The sequence below is a fragment of the Eleutherodactylus coqui genome, chromosome 7 (assembly GCF_035609145.1).
Source record: "Eleutherodactylus coqui strain aEleCoq1 chromosome 7, aEleCoq1.hap1, whole genome shotgun sequence".
In the NCBI taxonomy this organism is placed as follows: domain Eukaryota; kingdom Metazoa; phylum Chordata; class Amphibia; order Anura; family Eleutherodactylidae; genus Eleutherodactylus; species Eleutherodactylus coqui.
Genome location: NC_089843.1, coordinates 43,283,585 through 43,296,448, shown reverse-complemented (window position 1 = coordinate 43,296,448; position 12,864 = coordinate 43,283,585).

Sequence of the window (12,864 nt, the reverse complement as noted above, 5' to 3'; positions counted from 1 at the left end):
CTACGTAAAAACAGAATCCCCCCCTCTGAGTCATGCCACTGATGTTGCACTTCAAGATTTAAGCCTTTCCCGATGAGTAACAATACCCCTGCTTTTGAATGCACTGCTGTTGAACCATATATTTCCTCAACCCATAACCTGCGCATATGAAAATAGTCATCCTCCGTTAAGTCAGTTTCTTGAAGTAATGCTATGTCTGCTTTCAGATGTTTTAAATGACAGAGTATTACTGATCGTTTATGGGGTGATATAAATCCGTTGACATTCCAAGAAATAATTTGCATATTATTATTTATCTTTGACTATAACTTAATGTTAGGTAAAAATCAATCACTGGAAGGCCCCTCCCCCACGGGTAACTAAAATTTTAAACTTTTAACCAAAGTCCAGTAAACCGCATGTGCTTCCACTTATTTCCAGCCCCTAGTGGTTTACTGAACACTAAACAGGCAGAAAGATCAGGGGAGAAAATTCCACCTCCTTTAGGGTAAAATGCGTAGCATAAACCCAAAAGAGGAGCGCATGAGTAATTCTCCCTTAATTGGCTTGTGTTGAGGCCATCATGCCACGACGTTGTCACGACCGTCAAGCCGCGACAACACAACCCCCTGGATCAGCGGAACAGTGATACAGCACAGGCAGTCGACAGCAGCTGTGGGTAAGGTGATTACTGGAGCAGAGGTGCCGGAGCTCTTCTTCCCCACTGCTTACTCTATGGCGCCGGAACCGGAAGTTCAAAAAGACATTTAAATAAATGCCCCAGAAGATAATCCTCGTTCAAGCCCAAGAGTGTTTTGCTCTACAGGCAAAAGATCCATCTCACCTCTTCTTTCAATAGGACAAGCATCTAAATTGCCCTTCTTCAGGCCCAAGCAGACCTGACATACACCACAGAACCTCAAGCTACCTATTTTTCTTCCATGTGTGTCATCCATATGCCTAGATACTGGTGTTTCCATTCTGGTTCTAATACAGTTCTGATGCTTAGAAATCCTGTGTTTGAAGTCCTGAATAGTCTTACCAACATATATTTTAGGATATGGGCAGATTTCCACGTACACTACAGCTCTATCTCTGCAGTTTATGGAGCTTTTAGGGCATATGTCTTGTCATCAATGGGATTTCTTAAAGATGTTGTATTCATCATCAGACAGCAAAAGGAACAACTCCCACATGGTCGACAACCTATTGTCTGTCTTATCCCTCCCAGATTACGAGACTGGGGGGCATGAAAAATAACTATGAACAAGCCTGTCCTTTAAATTGCGACTACCGCTGAAGGTGAAGTTTGGATAGGTATTGATAGCTTCAGATATATCCGATATAAGCCAATACCTCCACAGAATAGAATAAATCTGGTCTATGAAGGCTTGACATGTCCTGATACACCTAACCCTGTCAATTCTGGTGTTGTCAGTATTCTTCCTACCAGGATACCGGAGGGTATTGTGTTCTGTATGTTTAGCCCTCTTAAAAGCTTTAATTAGACATGCAGATGGATATCCTCAGTCGTGATACTGATATGTACATTGCATAATAATAGTATTGTTATTTGAGGATTAGAGATGAGCGAGCACCAAAATGCTCGGGTGCTCGTTGCTCGAGTCGAACTTTCCGCGATGCTCGAGGGTTCGTTTCGAGTAACGAACCCCATTGAAGTCAATGGGCGACTCGAGCATTTTTGTATATCGCCGATGCTCTGTAAGGTTTTCATTGGTGAAAATCTGCAAAACCAAAGAAAGTGATGGAAACGACACAGAAACGGATAGGGCAGGCGGGGGGCAACATGCTGGGCTGCATTTCAGGTTCCCAGGTCCCACTATTAAGCCACAATAGCGGCAAGAGTGGGCCCCCCCCCCCCCTAACAATTTTTACTTTGGACAAACCCTCATTAGTAAGCCACACCTTAGCTAAGCACCACACTACCTCCGACTGAGCACAAGCACTGCCTGTGGGACACACTGCTACCTCTTCTCCTGGGTTAAATGCTGCCCAACCCCCCCACACGACCCAGTGTCCACAGCGCACACCAAAGTGTCCCTGCGCAGCCTTCAGCTGCCCTCATGCCACGCGCTGGCCTCATAGCCACACCACCCTCCCTTCGGCCCACACTGCATGCCCAAGTCTGACCGGGGTTTTTTATAAATAGTCACAGGCAGGTACAAATCCGCAATGGGAATTCCGTGTGCACCGACAGCATGGGTGGCTCCTGGGAACCCACCGGCGGTACATAAATATACCCCATTGCAGTGCCCTGGACAGCAGAGCTAACGACAGATTAAATGCAAGTGGGCATCAGCCCACACCGCAAGCCCCAGTCAGACTGGGCTTCTTTATAAGTAGACACAGGAAGGTACAACTCCGTGTGGACCGACAGCATGGGTGGGTCCCAGGAAGCCACCGGCGCTACATAAATAATTTCCATTTCATTGCCCAGCACAGCTGAGGTAACGTCAGATTAAATGCAGGTGGGCTTCGGCCCACACTGCATGCCCCAACCTGACCAGGGTTTTTAATACATAGACACAGGCAGGTACAAATCACCTATGTGAAGTCCCTGTGGACCGACAGCATGGGTGGCTCCTGGGAACCCACCGGCGGTACATAAATATATCCCATTGCAGTGCCCTGAGCAGCAGAGCTAACGACAAATTAAATGCAGGTGGGCTTCAGCCCACACTGCATGTCCCAGTCAGACTGGGCTTCTTTATAAGTAGACACAGGCAGGTACAACTCCGTGTGGACCGACAGCATGGGTGGGTCCCAGGAAGCCACCGGCGCTAGATAAATAAATCCCATTTCATTGCCCAGCACAGCTGAGGTAACGTCAGATTAAATGCAGGTGGGCTACGGCCCACACTGCATGCCCCAACCTGAGTGGGGTTTTTAATACATAGACACAGGCAGGTACAAATCTCTATGTGAAGTCCCTGTGGACCGACAGCATGGGTGGCTCCCTGGAACCCACCGGCGGTACATAAATATACCCCATTGCAATGCCCTGGACAGCAGAGCTAACGACAAATTAAATGCAAGTGGGCTTCAGCCCACACTGCATGCCCCAGTCAGACTGGGCTCCTTTATAATTAGACACAGGCAGGTACAACTCCGTGTGGACCGACAGCATGGGTGGGTCCCAGAAAGCCACCGGCGGTACATAAATAAATCCCATTGCATTGCCCAGCACAGCGGAGGTAACGTCAGATTAAATGCAGGTGGGCTTCGGCCCACACTGCATGCCCCAACCTAACTGGGTTTTTTTAATACATAGACACAGGCAGGTACAAATCCCTATGTGAAGTCCCTATGGACCGACAGCATGGGTGGCTCCCTGGAACCCACCGGCGGTACATAAATGTATCCCATTGCAGTGCCCTGGACAGCAGAGCTAACGTCAGATTAAATGCAGTTGGGCTTCGGCCCACACTGCATGCCCCAGTCAGACTAGAGTATTTTATGAGTATACACAGGCAGGTACATCTCCCTAATGTGAAGTCCGTGTGGACCGACTGCATGGGTGGGTCCCAGGAAGCCACCAGCGGTACATAAATAAATCCCATTGCATTGCCCAGCACTGCTGAGGTAACGTCAGATTGAATGCAGGTGGGCTTCGGCCCACACTGCATGCCGCAGTCTGACCGGGGTTTTTAATACATAGACACAGGCAGGTACATCTCCCTAATGTGAAGTCTGTGTGGACCAACAGCATGGGTGGCTCCCTGGAACGCACCGGCGGTACATAAATAGATCCCATTGCAGTGCCCTGGACAGCAGAGCTAGCGTCTGATTAAATACAGGTGGGCTTCGGGCAAGTATGTTTTCATTGTTGGAGGAGGAGGACGGGGAAGTTTTTGAGGCAGTACATGTCCTGTCTCTGTGTCCGTGGTTATATGCACCTTCCCAGTGACCGCGTCGCTGAAAAGTTGTCGAGCCTATGGAACCTAGTAGCGCGGCCTCGTCACCATCATGTCTTTGGGAAGCCTCTGTTTCCATTACCCTGTAACATTACAGTAGCAGCACTATAGGCAGAGCCGAGAATTAGTAACATTTCAGCGGTAAGAGTATGCGCAAACCCCTGTAACATTTCATTGGCAGCAGTGAGGACAGACCCCACTAACATTTCATTTGCCGCAGTATACACAGACCCCAGTAACATTTCAGTAGTATCAGTATAGACAGACCCCAGTAACACTTTAGTAGTATAAGTCTAGACAGACCCCAGTAACATTTCAGTTCCAGCAGTATTGACAGACCCCAGTAACATTTCAGTAGTATCAGTTGCAACATGCCCCAGTCCCATTTCAGTTCCAGCAGTGCAAACAGACCACAGTAACGTAGAAGCAGTATGGGCAAAGCAGCAGATTCACATTTCCCTGGCAGCAGTGTAGGGAGAGCATAGCATTTGTAACATTTCAGTAGTAGCAGTATAGTCAGACCCCAGTAACAGTAACGTAGAAGCAGTATGGGCAAAGCAGCAGATTCACATTTCCCTGGCAGCAGTGTAGGGAGAGCACAGCATTTGTAACATTTCAGTAGTAGCAGTATAGTCAGACCCCAGTAACAGTAACGTAGAAGCAATATGGGCAAAGCAGCAGATTCACATTTCCCTGGCAGCAGTGTAGGGAGAGCACAGCATTTGTAACATTTCAGTAGTAGCAGTATAGTCAAACCCCAGTAACAGTAACGTAGAAGCAGTATGGGCAAAGCAGCAGATTCACATTTCTCCCAGCAGTGTAGGGAGAGCATAGTATTGATAAGATTTCAGTAGTAGCAGTATAGACAGGCCCCAATAACATTAACGTAGAAGCAGTATGGGCAGAGCCCACTATTAGTTACATTTCTGTTTTAGCAGTATAGACCTGCCCCAGTAACATTTCCGTTGAAGCATTATGGGCAGAGCCCAGTATTAGTAAAATTGCAGTAGTAACAGTATACACCAACCAAGGTAAAATTTCAGGAGCAGAAGTATCGGCAGACCGAAGTAACATTTCTGTTGCTGAAGTATAGTCAGACCCCTGTAGCCTTACTGTGGCAGAAGTATAGGTAGGCAGAACAGAGTTACATTTCTGTAGCTAAAGTGTAGGCCAACCCCAAACACAGTGGTGTATCATGAGTGCAGGCAAGGCCCATAAAAATTACTTGGATTACATTGTAGGCGAGGGCCCGAAAAATTGTTGTACCGACAGTACAAATATACCCCAGAAAAATTGCCCATGCCCAACCCAGAGGGCAGGTGAAACCCATTAATCGCTTAGCGTACTGTGGCTTACTTTTTAACTAGGCCTGGAGGCAGCCCAGTCTAAAGAACAATTGGTTCAGGTGGAAGTTTCAATGCTTTAATGAGAATTGAAACAGATAAATATTATTTAGAAAAGTTATATGAGACTTTTGGCCCACAGAAAAATTGCCCGTTGGCGGTGATTACGAGGGGTTTCAGGAGGAGGAGCCGGAGGACGAATATTATACACAGATTGACAAAGGTCTTTAGGTAGCGCTGCTGTCCGCTGGTGGAGAAGAGAAGTCTGGGGAAATCCAGGCTTTGTTCATCTTTATGAGTGTAAACCTGTCGGCGCTGTCAGTTGACAGGCGGGTATGCTTCTCCGTGATGATTCCCCCAGCTGCACTAAACACCCTCTCTGACAAGACACTAGCCGCAGGGCCCGCCAACACCTCCAGGGCATACAGCGCGAGTTCGGGCCACGTGTCCAGCTTTGACACCCAGTAGTTGTATGGAGCAGAGGCGTCACAGAGGACGGTGGTACGATCGGCTGCATACTCCCACACCATCTTCTTACAGTGCTCCCTCCGACTCAGCCTGGACTGGGGAGGTGTGACACAGTCTTGCTGGGGAGCCATAAAGCTGGCAAAGGCCTTGGAGAGTGTTCCCCTGCCTGCACTGAACATGCTGCCTGACCTCCGCGACTCCCCTGCTACTTGGCCCTTGGAACTGCACCTTCTGCCACTAGTGCTGTCAGATGGGAAGTTTACGATCAGTTTGTCCACCAGGGCGCTGTGGTATTGCATCACTCTCAAACCCCTTTCCTCTTCGGGAATGAGAGTGGAAAGGTTCTCCTTATACCGCGGGTCAAGCAGTGTGTACACCCAGTAATCCGTAGTGGCCAGAATGTGTCTAACAGGAGGGTCACGAGAAAGGCATGCTAACATAAAGTCAGCCATGTGTGCCAGGGTACCTGTACGCAACATATGGCTGTCCTCACTAGGAAGATCCCTTTGAGTATCCTCCTCCTCCTCCTCAGGCCATACACGCTGAATGGACGAGAGGCAAGCAGCATGGGTACCCTCTGCAGTGGGCCCAGCTGTCTCTTCCTCCTCAGGCTCCTCCCCCTCCTCCTCCTCCTCCTCCTCCTCCACGTGCTGAGATATAGACATGAGGGTGCTCTGACTATCCAGCGACATACTGTCTTCCCCCGCCTCCATTTCCGCCCGCAAAGCATCAGCCTTTATGCTTTGCAGGGAACTTCTCAACAGGCATAGCAGGGGAATGGTGACGCTAATGATTGCAGCCTTGCCGCTCACCATCAGGGTGGGCTCCTCAAAGTTTCCAAGGACCTGGCAGATATCTGCCATCCAGGCCCACTCCTCTGTAAAGAATTGTGGAGGCTGACTCCCACTCGCCGCCCATGTTGGAGTTGGTATTCCACTATAGCTCTACGCTGCTCATACAGCCGGGACAACATGTGAAGCATAGAGTTCCACCGTGTGGGCACGTCGCAAAGCAGTCGGTACACTGGCAGATTAAACCGATGTTGCAGGGTGTCCAGGGTGGCAGCGTCCGTGTTGGACTTGCGCAAATGTGCGCTGACCCGGCGCACCTTGCCGAGGAGGTCTGACAAGTGTGGGTAGCCTTTCAGAAACTGCTGAACCACCAAATTAAGGACGTGGGCCAGGCATGGCACGTGCGTGAGGCTGCCGAGCTGCAGAGCCGCCACCAGGTTACGACCGTTTTCACACACGACCATGCCCGGTTGGAGGCTCAGTGGCGAAAGCTAGCAGTCGGTCTGCTCTGTCAGACCGTGCAACAGTTTGTGGGCCGTGTGCCTCTTCTCTCCTAAGCTGAGTAGTTTAAGCACAGCCTGCTGACGCTTGCCCACTGCTGTGCTTCCGCGCTGCGCGGCACCGACTGCTGGCGACCTGCTGCTGCTGCTGACACGTCTTGATTGCGAGGTAGAGGTTGCATTGGGGGAGGAGGAGGAAGGTTTAGTGGAGGTGGCATACACTGCCGCAGAAACCAGCACCGATCTGGGGCCCGCAATTCTGGGGGTGGGTTGGACATGAGCGGTCCCAGGCTCTGACTCGGTCCCAGCCTCCACTAAATTCACCCAATGTGCCGTCAGGGAGATATAGTGGCCCTGCCCGCCTGTGCTTGTCCACGTGTCCGTTGTTAAGTGGACCTTGCCAGTAACTGAGTTGGTGAGGGCGCGTACAATGTTGCGTGAGACGTGGTCGTGCAGGGCTGGGATGGCACACTGTGAAAAATAGTGGCGACTGGGGACAGAGTAGCACGGGGCTGCCGCCGCCATCATGTTTTTGAAAGCCTCCATTTCCACAAGCCTGTAGGGGAGCATCTCCAGGCTGATCAATTTAGCTATGTGGACATTTAAAGCTTGAGCGTGCGGGTGCATGGCGGCGTATTTGCACTTTCGCTCCAACGATTCTCTTAGCGACAGCTGGACGCTGCGCTGAGAGACATTGCTGGATGGGGCCGAGGAGAGCGGAGGTGAGGGTGTGGGTCCAGGCCGGGAGACGGTCGTGCCTGTGTCGTGAGAGGTGGGTTGGATCTCAGTGGCAGGTTGGGGCCCAGGGGGAGAAGCAGTGGCGCAAGCCGGAGGCGGTGAACTGCCTTCGTTCCACCTTGTGGGGTGCTTGGCCATCACATGCCTGCGCATGCTGGTGGTGGTGAGGCTGGTGGTGGTGGCTCCCCGGCTGATCTTGGCGCGACAAAGGTTGCACACCACTGTTCGCCAGTCGTCCGCGGTCTCAGTGAAAAACTGCCACACCTTAGAGCACCTTAGCCTCTGCACGGTGGCTTGGCGTGAGGGGGTGCTTTGGGAAACAGTTGGTGGATTATTCGCTCTGGCCCTGCCTCTACCCCTAGCCACCCCACTGCCTCTTCCAACCTGTCCTGCGGCTGCAATTGCCTCCCCCTCTGAAGACGTGTCCTCAGTTGACTTATCACACCAGTTGGGGTCAGTCACCTCATCGTCCAGCGGCCCTTCCCCCGAATCCTCTGTGCACTCCTCCCTCTGACTTACCGCCCTGACTACTACTTCACTGTGTCTCATCGTCATCGTCCTCCTCACCCACTGAAAGCTCTTGAGACAGTTGCCGGAAGTCCCCAGCCTCATCCCCCAGACCCCGGGAACTTTCCAAAGGTTGGGCATTGGTCATGACAAACTCCTTCAGTGGGAGAGAAACCATTGTTGCCCAATCAATTGTGGCAGGAGAATTCTTCATCCCTGCAGGGAGTCCCCTTGTCACTGGACACTTTGACAATGCTGTCACAGTGTTCAGTGATGAGGTAACTCTCTGCAGAGATGAAGAAATCTTCTGCCACAGCTGTCACAGCTGTGCCCCAGGAGCACGATGTTCTCCCATTGCTTTTAATGGGGACTGCACTTCTGTAGCCCCATTGAAAGCAATGAGCTGCCAGCAACCCTGGCAGTGATTTTCGGGCAAGGGCTTTTTCCTGAAAATCATCCCTAGACTATGTAAAAAAAAATAAAAAATATATACTCACCTCTCCGCGATCTTCACTGTATGTTCTTAATGAGGTCGGTGCTGCTGCCTCGGCCCCATTGACCATAAGGTGAAACCCCTGGATGTTATAGCATCCATGGATTTCAGATCCAAAAAATCCTGAATGCCACAGTTACTTGCGTTTTAAAATCTGTAGCCCTATTTTTACCCATGCAAATTTGTGCGCAGGTAAGAAAAATGGACATGTGACCACTGCCATTGAAAACCATTGATTTAAATAGATGCGAATTGCAAAAATGCAAAAAACAGGCGCAGCATAAAACGCCCGTCACACTGAGCCCTTATGCAGTAATACTAAATTAAAAGACCCTAATTGCACAGCATAATGCTCATGCAAAATCTGTGCACACAATATACAGTGAATACAACCCATTTACTTCAATGAGTTTATTCACAGGTCGGTATTTTGCGCCCAGATTTTAGCTGCTCTATTTTCTGCACATTTGTGAAGCGCAAAACCCAATTGAAATCAATAGCCATGCGTGTATGCATCACACATATGCAGGAAACCTGCATATTGAGGGTACATTCAGATGAGCGGGTTTTTTTGCGCATAAATAACTGTGCAAAAATATTGCTTGTATTAGAACCAATGGTTTCGTATTGAAATGTTCACATGTCCATTTTGCAGATGTGCAAAATACCTCCACCTGCAAAAGATAGAACATGTGAGTGCAAATGTACCCGTTCACGCAATTTTTCAGCGATTTTTTTTTGCGCAGCTATTCATGCGCTAAAAAAAAAGCTTGTATGAATGCACCCTATCAGAGCATATAGGCACAAAATTAATGAGATTTTGTATCTCCATATTTGTGTGCGCATAATCTAACCCTCCAGCAGGTGAAATACGCAGGTGTCAGCGCATTTAGTCCTTGCAATCACTCTTGCTCTTATGTTCGTGTGAAACCGTCTAAGGAGAATTCAAACAAATAATTTTTCTCCAAATGCAGATATTAATAAATCACTAACCGCAGCATAATGTATTTATCAGACAAAATAGATGAAGAATATCCACTATATATCAAGCCTGCTAACATGACAGCGCAGAGTATAAAAATAAAGGTATATACCCAGGAAACCACAAATTGCTGTATCTATCAGATCCAAACAAATGTGCTTCCAAGTGCATTTGGACATACAGAGTGGGAAACGAACGCATCTAATATTTGCGTTTCGCCAACTGTTTAGTCTGTGGTGATCCATGTTAAACAAATAATTAAGACATGTCCAATCCTGTATTAATGTACTTACATTTTACAAGCTGTATCAATGAACAGTTGTGATGAACTGTCATAAAAATAATGGACAGTGAATATGCCTCCGAAAATGAAATCTCCAGCCTGGACATAATTTATGCTTAAAGAAAGATTTTTTTCAATAAAACAATTAGGCCCTGAGCTCAGCTTTTGGCATTGGGTTGGCAAGAAGTCATTGGATATAACAATGATAAATATTAGCAGCTCTACAGGTAAGTGACTGTTCTTGTATTCCTCCCAATAGAAAAATCCCAGCCTGGCAGACACATTTCTGTAGTGCAGCATCCTAAGTGTTCTATACAGAAGCAGGTCTCAGAATGAGCCGTCTTATATACTGTAGCTGGTGTATGTGAGAGATGGTAAGGGAGCATTATCAGGGTAATTTTATATGTGATGTTTAAATAATATGAAATCATCTTCTGCTGTATACAGTCATGTGGGAATTCAAGCTACAGAATCCAAATGAAGATTTGCAAATAATTAAAAAAGAACATAGTATATCCAGCTGAGACTTTTTTATGAATATCTCCTAAGCATATTAAAGTAAAGGAATAGAAGTTCTTAATTCTGTTCTCCGGCAGACTGCCAATTCAGTACATTTACATTTTTTTATTTTTCTGATATTCTGAAGGCCCAGGAATCCAGATTCCAAGAAATATTAATTAGTGGAAAGACCTAGCAAACTTTAACTTGAGATTTTCAGTGGCATGTGATGTGTTGAACATGAAGTATTGTGTATCATGTTTGGTCACTTCAGAAGACGGCACAATAATTTTGTTGCTTCTCAGACCTGTTTTTAAAAAAGGGGTACAAATCTCACACACTGGTTACCACATTGGGGAAAAGGTCTTAAATGAGACCATATGGTGTCACAACAATATAACCAGCAACCTTGAGTACATTGATTTACATCCTGAGGAGATTCCTACTAGCCTCACCATAATTGGTGGCTCCTTCATTGGCATGAAGTATTTCTGGCTCCTGGCAGGTCTTCCAAGTCCACAGTGTGGCTTCATCTGAGGTCCTAGAGGTAGCATATGTGCCCACTGTCTGCCATCAAATCCTATAGGTTTCTCCACTTCTCCTACGTGCTTCAGGGAAGCCAAGAAAGAGAATACATATTGTGCTTTCAGTATCACACTTATGGCCCAATCTCCACCCACACCACTTCTGATCACAAAAGGGTACACAACCACTATATGCCTCCATCCTCTACAGCTCCAGCAACATTAGATATCACAAGGCAGAATTCCTCTCCAGAGGGGTTCCAACTAGAGATGAGCGAGCACCAAAATGCTCGGGTGCTCGTTACTCAAGACAAATTTTTCGCGATGCTCGAGGGTTCGTTTCGAGTAACGAACCCCATTGAAGTCAATGGGCGACCCGAGCATTTTTGTATTTCGCCGATGCTCGCTAAGGTTTTCATGTGTGAAAATCTGGGCAATTCAAGAAAGTGATGGGAACGACACAGCAACGGATAGGGCAGGCGAGGGGCTACATGTTGGGCTGCATCTCAAGTGCACAGGTCCCACTATTAAGCCACAATACCGGCAAGAGTGCCCCCCCCCCCTCCCAACAACTTTCACTTCTGAAAAGCCCTCATTAGCATGGCATACCTTAGCTAAGCACCACACTACCTCCAACAAAGCACAATCACTGCCTGCATGACACTCCGCTGCCACTTCTCCTGGGTTACATGCTGCCCAACCCCCCCCCCCCCCCGCACGACAGTGTCCACAGCGTACACCAAATTGTCCCTGCCCAGCCTTCAGCTGCCCTCATGCCACACCACCCTCATGTCTATTTATAAGTGCGTCTGCCACAGGAAAAGCAGGCACACACTGCAGAGGGTTGGCATGGCTAGGCAGCGACCCCCCCCCCCCCATAAAAGGGGCGGGCCGATAGTCCACAATGCTGTACAGAAGCAATGAGGAATCCAATCCTGTGCCACCTCCATCTGGAGCTGCACACGTGGGCATAGCAATGGGGAACCTATGTGCCACACACTATTCATTCTGTCAAGGTGTCTGCATGGCCCAGTCAGACCGCGGTTTTTTATAAATAGTCACAGCCAGGTACAACTCCGCAATGGGAATTCCGTGTGCACCCACAGCATGGGTGGGTGCCAGGAAGCCACCGGCGGTACATAAAAATGTCCCATTGCATTGCCCATCACAGCTGAGGTAATGTCGTGGTTAATGCAGGTGGGCTTCGGCCCACACTGCATGCCCCAGTCAGACTGGGGTTCTTTACAAGTGGACAGATGTAGTAACAACTCCCTGTGGACCCACAGCATGGGTGGGTGCCAGGAAGCCACCGGCGGTACATAAATAAATCCCATTGCATTGCCCATCACAGCTGAGGTAATGTCGTGCTTAATACAGGTGGGCTTCGGCCCACACTGCATGCCCCAGTCTGACTGGGGTTCTTTACAAGTGGACAGATGTAGGTTAAACTCCGTGTGCACCTACAGCATGGGTGGCTCCCTGGAACCCACCGGTGGTACATAAAAAAATCCCATTGCATTGCCCATCACAGCTGAGGTAATGTCGTGTTTAATACAGGTGGGCTTCGGCCCACACTGCATGCCCCAGTCTGACTGGGGTTCTTTACAAGTGGACAGATGTAGGTTAAACTCCGTGTGCACCTACAGCATGGGTGGCTCCCTGGAACACACCGGTGGTACATAAAAAAATCCCATTGCATTGCCCATCACAGCTGAGGTAATGTCGTGCTTAATACAGGTGGGCTTCGGCCCACACTGCATGCCCCAGTCGGACTGGGGTTCTTTACAAGTGGACAGATGTAGTAACAACTCCCTGTGGACCCA